Genomic DNA, 13,311 nt, shown 5'->3' with positions numbered 1-13,311 from the left:
AAGACTTTGGGAACAAGGTCACATGTTGAAGCCCTGCGCATATTGCGCTCAGATGCACGCCCGTTTTTTGCATGTTGCATGGCGAAATTCTTAGGTTGGGCTTGGCGCTTAAGAACTTCAAGGTTGTTGCTGCTCCAGTAAAGTGTCCCTTGATAAAACTAAATTTCATGCTGGTGTATATATGGAAAAGGTTATTATTATCTGCACACTTGTTTTTAATGCTTTTATCCTTTGAATCTTAAAGCACTATATTGTATATTCTGTACCGTTTTTATTGATGTTGTACTGCTTTTATGATACGTACTGTATCGAAATAAATACTATTCCCGGCTTACTTGGGGTTTCAGCAGGTGTCCCACGAGTCCCGGACGTGCACCGGCTCCGTTCTGGGGAAGGGGAAGAGGCAGAACTCCGACGCAGATCTCTGGGCCGCTTCGCTTCCTGGAGGTCGCGGAGATCCGACACTCTGTCACGCAGGCCTTCTCATGACGGGGTGGTCCTTCCGATTACCTCAGACGCCGCCTCCTCCTGCCGCAGGCTCCACCTTCTCCGATCCGTCCGTCGTCTTCAGCCTTCACCTCCGCTCCGCATCCCCGACGTCACTCGGGGCTTCCTGCGGTCCCTGGGGAAACTCTTCCCTCACAGCTGACGGTCTTCGCTCCGAAGCAGGGGAAGCCTTGCGCTGCTGGCAAACCAGTTGCTTCACCTCGATGACAGACACGGTGAGTGTTGCTTTCCTCACACGCTGCTCCCTCACTGGAATTCGCTCGCCATAACGCTGATTCCCGTTCTGCAGTAGTCCCGGAAGAGTAGCTCGAGGCACATTTACTTGGTAACCACTAAACAGCGGTACTCGCTCACAGTTTGACAGGTCTGGTGCCAGCAGGCAGTACTGAAGTCTTCTCGTGCCAGTTGAGGGTTCTTGTGGAGATTAATTTCAGGCTTCCAGATCAGGGCTTGGTCATACAAAGTGGGGTCAAGTCTAAACCAGGAGCATTGCCGGCCCGCAGGTCGGTCTCAACCTTTTAAGTTTGCGCTAACTCCTTCACTATGTGCCTCACTCCTGACTGGGTCCAGCTCTCTCTTGCTCTAAAATGGCCGCCTGGTGAAGGACTGGGTTCTTTTGGACCCAGCGGTGCCAGGGCACAACACCTGAAACCTTCGTGGGTAACCTGCTCCGGCGTACAAGTCACAGAGACACGGGACACTTCCTTCGGCGTCAAAGAGTCAAGGTTTATTTACTGCAGGGAACACAGAAGTCACAGGAAGTACATCGAGTGTAGTTCGGGGAGACTGCTTCAAATTGTATTTGTGGATCGCTCCTTTTATACAGTTTTTACCCATAGGATAACATGATACACAATAGTTTACAACCTGGTTCCCACAAGTCGCTCTCAGAGGGGTCGCTTTGGTCACTTTGAAACACATAAGGTCCGGAACATAAGTGCGGAAACATTTGGCGGTTCCCAACTGTAAAAACCCATCTTCCCACCATTAGCAAATTCCAATCAGCAGTAAAGTAGATCGAAATAAGAACGAAGACAGGTGTAGAGGAAGACGGAGACAGTGGGGAGATCGGAAAGGGTGTAAAAGGGGAGTGTCGAGAAGCACGAGATACAGGCATCAAAGGGACGTGCCTAATGAGATGCACGGCTGAGACAATAAGCCCGTGCGGCAAGATGAGCCTCGAGCGGCGCCATCTGCCTTACAGTAGCATCCCCCTCGTCATAAAGGCACTTACAAAGAACATGTGTCTTCCGCCATATCTTGGGAGTCCCAGGGTCGCGAAGCGGACAGCGTCCGTTCGCTGGCTACTTGAGGGCAAGAGACAAAATGGATGCCGTATCTAAGATGGAACCCGTGGGTACAGATGACAAACCCACGTAACAAACGAACGGTTTAAGTTAGCACAGCGAAACTGCGCACACTTACTAAACTCGCCATTTGCGGTTCATAGATACTAGACTCGACCATACCCGTGCGAGTCGAAAACACCACTTACAATTGTCACAGAACCTCAGACGCTCCTTTTGCCCTCATGTAGGCAAGCACTAGTCGGAATCATATTCGATATTCATCAGACCATCAAGATGTCGTTGTAGCATAGCTCTGTCCGATCGAGTCCCCTTGGTAACAGATGGTTGTCTTATACACGTTGTAGCACAAAGGCCACATAAGGCAGGACCACACTGCACACAAAGGCAACAGGTGAACAGGAACACTACCACAACCCCGATGATCATCAGAATCTTCCAACCCCAAGTCGACACCAGGCCCCAAAACCAACCGAGTAGCGTCCAATCCCCTACATCCACGTGTATGGATTCGGAGATCTTATGCAACTTCGAGATGGCTTGATAGACAGTAGGAGCATTATCTGGAATGAAAATGCAACAGCTCGAATGGATCACTTTACATACCCCACCGCGATCTGCTAAGACAACATCTAAAACCATACGGTTTTGTAATGTCATAAGTCTCTCCGCCTGAAGTTCTGTGGTGATATTACCAAGGGCACTGGCAGTAATATTAGCTGTCGATTCTACCACTCGAGTCAAATGTCTCAGGTTCCTACTATTAACCATAGGTCCCCAAAACGGGAGGAAACCCTTGAAAAAGTCTCCTGCCTCTTGACCGGCAGTATCCTCTTCGCTAATTACGCCTCGTACAACTCTAGTCTTATGATAATCGGCATCTACAGTAAACGTCGGAGGCAACAGATTTGCAACGAAACATGAGCCCATGAAGTCTGCGGGCAACCATGTGTATGCACGATCATGACAGATAAAGTATGTACCCTTGGCAGCCAGAAACACAGGGGACGGGGACATTGGCAGAACGTAACTTTCAGTGCAAGCACTTACTCCAGGTGAGGCTTGCGAGCCACGACCCACAAGACAAAGATTACCAGTGTGGGGTACGACCCATATTGGAAGCGAGCTTTTAAGCTGCTTTTCATTACTGAACATACTATATTCCCCTCTACTTAAGACCCTATAGGCTTGTACCTCTTCTCTAGGGATAAGAAAAGGATCATGGATCTCATCTTCCATATCCTCTATTGCCATCGATAGCACCCACTGATACGAGGTAGGACCAAAGTTGGGGGAACGTTGTTCTTGCGTGGGGTGGGAACCCAGTGCGCTTCGAAACATTGTTTGGAATGCTCGAGCTGACCCTTGGGAACTATACGGTAACACCAGATATGGAATTCCCTTACCCGTAGTATGTGGCATCAACCCACACACCCAACAATTAGTAGTGTTAACCACTAACTGATGCTGATGGAGGAGCTGGATAAAAGGAATTATTGCGGAATTCTACACGTCTAGCCTGTTCGTGTTCTGGTAACATATGAAAGGAATGAGGAGAAGCAGTAGAAGTAAGGTTAGGGTAAGGAGTAGGAGTAGGAGTAGCAAGGAAAAAGTAAGACATAGTGTAATACACCCCACCCGCCAAAAATGCAGAAGCAGTCAAAAACAAAACAAACAATTGGGATACAAAACATTTAGTACGACTGAGTTTCTGCAGCTTGACTCTATACGCCTGAGCTCCTTCCAAATCATTCAGCTTCGAAAATGCCATTTCCCTACGACCGTCCGCAACGTTTCTTGACGCACTTCGTTCTGTGCAGCAATAGTCAATCCCCAGGAGTTCCTAGGAACCGACGGTCTTTAACCTAGCGTCAAGACCTACTGTCCAGAAGGAAGTACGCGCGCGGCCCTACGGCCCTCAATACACAATATGTATATATTATTTAGCACAATATTTCCCAGCTGTGGAAGGAAAAAGATACAAGGAAGAAGCTTGATATATATATATATATACAAAACAATTTTCAATGATACGAATGTTCAAAATTGATCATGGGAAACGAAGATATTGCAGTTATCAATTTCAACAAAGCAAGCAAATTTTATTTGTCCTTAGTATGAGATCTCAAAGAATATCGATGTTTCCCTGGACGTGTCTGCTCGTCGAACAAAGGATCTGTTGAAGAGACAGCGTCCTGCTGATCAATTCGTTGGTCTGGTCTTGAGTCTTTTGCTGACAAGTATTCAACAGTGGCTTTCTGCTGCGCTGAGGGTTCCTCAACAAGCTGTGCGTCGCTAAAAGGTACAAACGCCGGCAATGTTTCTGTTTCTGTTGACGCAATGCCTTTCCTTACCCACGGGTCTGCCGGCAAAGGAATAGGGACTCGCTTACAATGGGTAGCATGTACCCAATTCTTCCGCCCCTCAAGACGAACGGCAGTCCTCGTGGCCAGGAGCACCTGGTAAGGTCCGGTAAAGCGGGGGTCCAGATTGTTTTTGCGTGAAAAATTTCGGGCAACCACCCAATCCCCGGGCTGGAGCTGGTGGCCTGGACCCTCCGTCTGCGTCGGCAAGGCGTCGTAAACCTGTTGATGAATTAACCTCAGTTTAGCAGTCAAGTCATGTAAGTAATCAATCAACATCGGAAACTCAAGATCAGAGAATACACCTGGCCTAGGAACCCCCCACACATTCGCAGGACGGCCGAACACTATTTCATAGGGACTAAGCCCTATTCGGGAGTGTACAGTCGCCCTAGTTGACAGTAATGCTAGAGGCAAAGCATCAGGCCACGAAAGTCCAGTCGTAGCCTGAATCTTCGCTAGTTTTAATTTAAGGGTGCCATTGTACCCTTCAACCAATCCAGCTGACTGGGGATGATTGGCGCTATGGAATTTCTGATTAATTCCAAGGCCCTTACACACACTCTTCATCACACTTCCAACAAACTCACTTCCGTTATCTGACCACACGACTCTAGGCATTCCATACCGAGGAAAGTATTCCTTCAGTAGGATTTTCGCAGTAGACAAAGTAGTATTATCCTTGAGGGGATAGGCCTCGATCCATCGGGAGAATGCGCAAACCACAACCAAAACGTATTTTAGGTTATTGCATCGCTCCATATGGATGAAGTCCAATTGGATCACCTCAAAGGGATACGAGGGAGGAGCAAAACTGCCAGGAGGAGTTGGGGTTCCTTTGCCAGGATTGTACATTATACACACCATACAATTCTTCACCAAACGTTCAGCACACTTAGTAATTCCATCATTTTTCCACACATCAGCCAGCAACTTGCAAATACCTTTCGCGCTAATATGTGCTAACCCATGTGCCATTTGCACAACGGCCAGTACATACGCATCAGGCAACATCCATCTTTTCTGATCTGACAAATCAATCCAGCAACCATTCACATCCAACCTTCCCGTACTTTCTTTCCACTTCATTTTTTCAGTGTCGGTGGCCTCATTCTGAATTGCTTTCACACTCTCTATGGTATTTTCACACATACTCGATTCTGTAGGCCACCTAACCGAACTCGTCACATACATTCGAGTGCTAAGGTTCCGAGCAGTCTCCTTAGCAATCTCGTCTGCGAACGCATTACCACGACCAACATCATCCGTCACTTTACGATGCGCACTACACTTAACAATTGCAACCTGTGCAGGCAAAGTTAATGCATCCAAAAGATCGTTCACAAGCTGGCCATGCTGTATTTTCGTGCCATGCGACGTCAAGAAACCACGCTCTCGCCACAACCGTCCAAAACTATGCGCTACACCGAAAGCATACTGACTATCGGTGTACACATTCACACGTTTACCTTTTGCTAATACACATGCTCTAGTAAGAGCAATCAGCTCTGCAGCTTGGGCAGAATTCTGATTCAATCTTGCAGTCTCAACAACAGTATTCAATGTCACCACAGCATAAGCAGTAGTCACATCACCATTCGGCAACTTAAAACATGACCCATCCACATACAGGGTGCCATCCGGGTCTTCCAATGGGGTGTTTTTAAGGTCCACACGACCTTTTGTTTCCTCTTCTGTCCGCAAGTAACAGTCATGTTCTGTTACTGCATCTGACTCTGCACTAATTGGTAACAAAGTTGCCGGATTGAGGACATTACAACGTTTTATCTGAATGTGGCTTGCCAAGAGCGTCAATTCGTACCCAGACAACCTCGCACTCGTCAAGTGCTGAGTTTTCGTACGATTCAACAGAGTATCGACTGCATGCGGAACCATCACCGTAAGCATATTATCCATGACCAATCCTGCTGATTGTCGGATGGAGACCGCAGCTGCCGCAGTTGCTCTCAAACAACTCGGTAATGCTCTAGCTACTGGGTCTAAGGTCGAGGAAAAATATGCACATGGACGCTGTTTACCACCAAAAGGTTGCGTTAAGACACTCAAAGCACAACCTTCCCTCTCGTGAACATATAACGTGAACGGTTTACTGTAATCAGGGGTACCTAACACAGGAGCCGAACACAATGAATCACGTAATTCAGAAAAACTTTTCTGGCATTCTTCCGTCCATGGTAAAGGAGTCGAAACATCCTTGCACGTAAGAGCCACCAATGGTTTCGCTAGCAATGAAAAATTAGGAATCCACTGCCTGCAGTACGACGTGATACCTAAAAAGGCACGCACATCTCTTTGGGTTTGTGGCGCAGCCATGCGTGCAATCGCTGCAATTCTCTCTGGGGTCAATCTCCTTCCCTCCTTTGACAATAAGTGTCCTAGATAGGTTACTTCTTGACAACAATATTGGAGTTTAGGAGGTGACACCTTGTGATTCAACTCACAGAGATGTTGCAGCAACGACACTGTAGCAATTTTGCAAATGTCCTGAGTATCAGCAGCCACCAATAAGTCATCGACGTATTGGATTAAAGCCGCACCAACCGGCAACCTAAACGCATCTAGTTGACCCTTCAAAGCTTGACTGTAAATCGATGGACTTTCACAGTAGCCCTGAGGAGCGCGTTTGAACCGGAAGCTACGTCCACCAAGAGAGAAACCGAAAAGGTCCCTACTCTCTTCGGCAATCGGGATGCTGAAAAATGCATTTTTCAAATCAATCACCGAAAACCATGAAGCAGTAGCTGGAATCAGAGTCAGTAGCGCCGTGATGTCAGGCACAACAGGGAATTGAGGAACCACAATTTTATTTACCTCCCGTAAATCGATAACAAAACGATAAACAGGCGGTTTGGTAGGATCAGTACGTTTAAGAATGGGCAGTACAGGACTATTGCACACGTTTCCCCGAGTTTCTTCAATGACATCTTTCTCGATCAAATCATAGATGATCGCTAACAAAGCTCGTTCACCATCAAGGGAAATACGATATTGGGGAATACGTGGCAATCGCACATTAGATTTCAACTGAACAACATAAGGGGAGATATCAAGTAGGCCCACATCATTTGGACCCGTCGCCCACAAAGACGCAGGAAGAGAATCCAATTCCGGTGGAAGCTTATCGAGAGACAAGTACATGGGAGAGACTACTCTCTCTCCTAACGTAAGCTTTACACCCGCAGGAGAACAACACAAAGTCGCATACAAACGTTTAAGCAAATCCAGACCCAAAAGATTTTCGCCACAACCAGTGGTCAAAATCAATGGAGCTTCGAGCTCACAAGGCCCAATTTTAAGGGGCAAAGGGCGCGAAACTGGATTGCTAACGGGGGCGCCAGAAAATCCAACGGAAACATTTGTTAAGCCAGACAAAGGTGCGCCAGGGAGTTTCGAATGCATGATAGAACTTTTCGCTGCACCAGTGTCCAACAGAAAAGGTTCAACGACGCCCGATGTAGCAACTGCGACGTAAGGCCCTCTCTGATCAACCGGAACTGATACCACTCCCTCTCCTTGTCTTTGGCTGTCCTAGTAATTACTATCGTCAGTTCCCTGATCGACGTAATAATCGTCTACATTATACTGCGCAGATCGTCCTTGCGATGATCCACGTTGATCGAAACAGTTATTAGTATTTGATGAATTGTCAGAACGGTCGTTCTGAGCACCACGACCTCTACCACGTGATGCGTTCTGTGAACCACCACGACCTCCTCTAGACGAAGTACCACTAGTACGGTTATTCAAAGCAGGACAATTAAATTTAATGTGTCCCTCCTGTCTACAATAAGCACATTGATTGTACCCTAACGAAGATCTTTGGAAAGAGGAATCATTACGCGGCTGCGATCGATTCGATTGCGACTGTGATCTATTCTGTTGAGGCGCAGTCTGATTAAAACGCGGCGGATATGCTTGTTGTAACAACACTTTAGTTTTTAGCTCTTTTGTTTTTTTATCGGCACGGTCATTTTCCTCTTTTTCTCTATTTTCGTAATATTGTGCCGTAGCCAATATCTGAGCTGAGGTAGAAACAGCCCACGCACTTTCTGAATTTTTCAATTTATGGCTCAAGTCGGGCAATAAGTTTGACACAAACTTATCCACAAACAACCTCTGTCCACCCTCAGTACCCATATCCTGTCCACTATGATCAACGAATGTTTCCTCGAACCTCGTAAAGAAGTCTGAAACACTCTCATCTTTCTTCTGCTTACAGGCTGACAACTTGTCCCAATTTACCCTCATAGCTGGCATAAGCGTTTTCATTAATGTAATGATTCGCTGGGGAAGAAGTTCAATCAACTGATCGGGTTTAGTAGCAGCCACTTGTCCCGCGTCTGCCGCTGTAATGGCAGCCCAATCACCACCTAATTCATTCGCATGATCTTGGTGACGAATCTTGGCCCATACCGGTTGCGGTACGACATTGCCAAACAACATGTCGATATCGGCCAGATTCATTATCGTAGCGTCTACGAGCTGCGACAATTCCTTGTAATATCCAGCAGGATTTTTGCGAGGATCAGGCAAAGTTTGTTTCACCTGAAGCACTTCCGATCGTTTCCAAGGGAGGTGTATCCACACTCTCTGGAAATGCGCCGCCACTGGAGCATTAGCATTAGTATTATCAGCGGGTACCCAAACCGGCGGAACTTCACGCATAGGATATTGGCCAGACCCATCTCCTTTCTCAATGTCCTCAACGAACAATGCATGAGGAATAGGAGCGGGACGAAGAGATAGCAACCGCTCAATAGCACGTCGGACATTAGTGTCGACTATCAGTCCACTTGCGAACTGAAGCCGAAGTTCAGACAGGGCGGACAGCACTTCGTCAGGCGCAAAGGCCACTATCTGATCATGTAAGAACTTGCACATTTCATCAAACACATATCTCTGAGTTGGTATGTTGAATTGATCAAACGTTTCGAGGACAACACGTGGTGGATTTCTAACAGGGTTTATCATCCAACCCATCGCCATATTATATAGCGCAACACGTTCTCTATTACCAGGAAGCTGGCTACGTCTCTGAGGACCATCAGAACCAGCAGAGCCAAAAACAGGTCCGAGCGACTGGAAGAAGTTTGTCGCAAGGGGAGAATTACGATTACGAGTAGAGGGAGAAGAATAAGACACAGGACTAACAAGAGAAGGAGTAGAGACATTAACAGCAACAGGGGTTAACAACACAGGAGCAGTAGCGGGAACAGGAGTATGTGGAAGCGGAGGAGCAGTAGGAATAGAAATAGGCAAAGGGGCAGGAACAGGCGGAAGAGCGGGTGCAGGTTGAGGAACTGGTGGAGGAATAACAGGTGGAAGAACAGGTACGGCAGGGACCACAGGAGCTGCGGTACCCTGTACGTACGGAGGTGGCGACTTCATAAGATAAGACATTAAAGAATCCTCAACTGCCTCTTCCTTCTTATCCGACTCCGTAGGCAAAGCAGGATAGCATTTGTCTATGGACATACGCTGTAATCTCTCAAACACTTCCTTATCCTTATCCTCCTTATCACGCTGAAACTGCTCAGCTTTCTTCACTATAGTAGCAACAGTATCTCGCTGACTACGTTTATTTTGTCTGATCTCTTTCTGTCGGGCTTCTTTGCGCCACAACCGAAAGGCATCAAACATGGCCGGCCTAGATTTGCGTTCGAACAACTTTATTTCCAAATTATCTAAGATCGACGCTTCGAAGCTACCGTGAGGTGGCCAACGAAGATCGCCGTCTTTCTTTGTATATTTTATCCAATAATCGTTAAAAGCAATCGGGCCTAGCCCATGTTTGCTATACAAATCATAAGTAGGAGTTCCAACCGGAGGTATCGGACACGAGTCCTCCAGCAGGGAATCCGCACCACAAGGTCTAAAGCAACTGAACAAAGTACTACGACCAGGCATCTTGCACACTAGCCGAGTTTCACAAACTTCAAGGGTTACGGGATTTCGGGATTTACCAAGTCCCAGCAAAGAACAAAACCCTCGGTTTTTGGCGGCTGCAGTCGTCAAACAAATACAACAACAACAAAGTACGCTAGCAAAGTGTCACCGACAAAAACACTCACACAGCGTGTACAACAAAGACACCCGCTAAAGTGTCTACAACAAAAACACTCGCTAAAGTGTTTACAACAAAGACACTCGCTAAAGTGTCTACAACCAAGAACTCTGGGAGCGACCCACAAATACTTAACTCAAAGATCAATGGCGTCCTCAGGAAGGCCCGTCAATCGTCTCGCTATACCAAGGTCTACGCCAGGCGCCAAAACAGGTCTACAGTCAGGGCAGCAGTCCGTCGCAGCCGTTAGGAGGCGGGAATCTTCGCGGGAAAAGTCTTCGGGCCACTTATTTCGACAACAAGATCGATGAAGCGGGGTGCACCTTCCCTCGGAGATTTCACACGAAGTTCCTCACGATCGTCGGGCTTGGACCGGTACCACTGATGCAGCCCCACGTTGGGCGCCAACTGAAGGACTGGGTTCTTTTGGACCCAGCGGTGCCAGGGCACAACACCTGAAACCTTCGTGGGTAACCTGCTCCGGCGTACAAGTCACAGAGACACGGGACACTTCCTTCGGCGTCAAAGAGTCAAGGTTTATTTACTGCAGGGAACACAGAAGTCACAGGAAGTACATCGAGTGTAGTTCGGGGAGACTGCTTCAAATTGTATTTGTGGATCGCTCCTTTTATACAGTTTTTACCCATAGGATAACATGATACACAATAGTTTACAACCTGGTTCCCACAAGTCGCTCTCAGAGGGGTCGCTTTGGTCACTTTGAAACACATAAGGTCCGGAACATAAGTGCGGAAACATTTGGCGGTTCCCAACTGTAAAAACCCATCTTCCCACCATTAGCAAATTCCAATCAGCAGTAAAGTAGATCGAAATAAGAACGAAGACAGGTGTAGAGGAAGACGGAGACAGTGGGGAGATCGGAAAGGGTGTAAAAGGGGAGTGTCGAGAAGCACGAGATACAGGCATCAAAGGGACGTGCCTAATGAGATGCACGGCTGAGACAATAAGCCCGTGCGGCAAGATGAGCCTCGAGCGGCGCCATCTGCCTTACAGTAGCATCCCCCTCGTCATAAAGGCACTTACAAAGAACATGTGTCTTCCGCCATATCTTGGGAGTCCCAGGGTCGCGAAGCGGACAGCGTCCGTTCGCTGGCTACTTGAGGGCAAGAGACAAAATGGATGCCGTATCTAAGATGGAACCCGTGGGTACAGATGACAAACCCACGTAACAAACGAACGGTTTAAGTTAGCACAGCGAAACTGCGCACACTTACTAAACTCGCCATTTGCGGTTCATAGATACTAGACTCGACCATACCCGTGCGAGTCGAAAACACCACTTACAATTGTCACAGAACCTCACTGGACACTAGCCTTTTATAGGCTGACCCCAGTCCACTGGAACCTGCTAGAGGGTTCCAGAACTTTCTCCATGGTATTCAATGAGACTGCCCCAATGGAGTGTCCGTTATGGCAGTTGCTGGACACCATTTTAGGTTTCTCTAAATTTTCAGGAGGTTGACTAGTCCTCAGAGGAAAGGTAATGCGTCATACTCAAGGAACACCTAACCCCCTGACGACACTAGAAAAAAAATCCCGGTGGTCATATAAAAAAATAGAAACACTAGGAGGCCAAGGGTGACAAAAATAAATAATAAATGGATGGGCACTCTCAGGAGCGGCAGGTCTAACACGCGTCCCCCCCAGCTGAAAGTGGGGAGTTCCATCACTAAGGCGGAAATACCTAGAGAGACCGTCTGCATTGGCGTGGTCCACTCCAGGCCGATGTTCCACCCGGAAGTCCATTCCCTGTCGGGAGATAGACCATCTCAACAACTTGGGATTCTCCCCTTTCATTCGCATCAGCCAACGAAGGGGCCGGTGGTCAGTCTGAACCAGGAAGTGTGAACCAAACAGGTATGGTCGCAGCTTCTTCAGAACCCAAACCACCGCAAAGGCTTCCCTCTCAATTGCACTCCACCTCTGTTCCCGGGGAAGCAGTCTCCTGGACAGGAAGACAACAGGTTGATCCAAGCCCTCTTCATTGAGTTGCGATAACACTGCCCCAATGCCATGCTCTGATGCATCTGTCTGGACAATGAACTCCTTGGAGAAGTCTGGGGCCCTCAGGACCGGTGCTGCACACATTGCCTGTTTCTATTTCACAAAGGCTTGCTGACAAGCCTCTGTCCAGACTAACCGTCGAGGTTGTTTCTTGGATGTGAGCTCTGTGAGGGGCGCTACAATAGTGCCATGCCCCTTCACAAAGCGACGGGTAACCTGTGAGGCCCAGGAAAGCTGGGACCTCAGTTTGGGTCTTGGGGGGCTCCCAGGCCATGATTGCCTCAATCTTTGCCTGGAGGGGCTGCACTGCTCCCCTGCCTACCAAGTGGCCCAGGTACACAACCGACCCCTGCCCAATCTGACATTTACTGGCCTTGATTATCAATCCAGCCTGTTTCAGGGCCTGGAGAACAGCTTGCAAATGACACAAATGGTCCTCCCAACTGCTGCTGAAGACGGCAATGTCATCCAGATAAGCAGCGGAGAAAGCCTCCATTCCAGAGAGGACCTGGTTCACCAGCCGCTGAAAAGTGGCAGGGGCGTTCTTGAGCCCAAAGGGCATCACACAGAACTGGTAGTGGCCCTCAGGCATGGAGAACGCTGACCTTTCCTTTGCTCCATCTGTAAGGGAGATCTGCCAGTACCCGGAAGTAAGGTCAAAGGTACTCAGATATTGGGCAGCTCCCAGCCGGTCAATCAATTCATCCGCTCTAGGGATCGGATGCGCATCAGTCTTAGTCACTGAGTTCAGTCCCCGGTAATCCACACAGAACCTCAGGTCTGGAGTGGTGCCCAGTGGGGCAGCTTTTGGTACTAGAACCACCGGACTAGACCAGGGGCTACTGGAAGGTTCAATGACTCCTAGCTCCAGCATCTTGGTAACCTCACCGTGGATGCTGGCCTTCACCTTGTCTGACAGCCGGTAGGTCTTAGACTTCACTGGTGGGCTGTCTCCTGTGTCCACATCATGGGTACACAGGGGGGGTCCTTCCCGGGACAAGGGAGAACAATGAGCAGTACTGCT

Source organism: Lissotriton vulgaris, chromosome 1_1 (genome assembly GCF_964263255.1).
Source record: "Lissotriton vulgaris chromosome 1_1, aLisVul1.2, whole genome shotgun sequence".
NCBI classification, from domain to species: Eukaryota; Metazoa; Chordata; class Amphibia; order Caudata; family Salamandridae; genus Lissotriton; species Lissotriton vulgaris.
The sequence above is the reverse complement of the archived record's forward strand: the minus strand, read 5'-3'. Positions refer to the sequence as shown.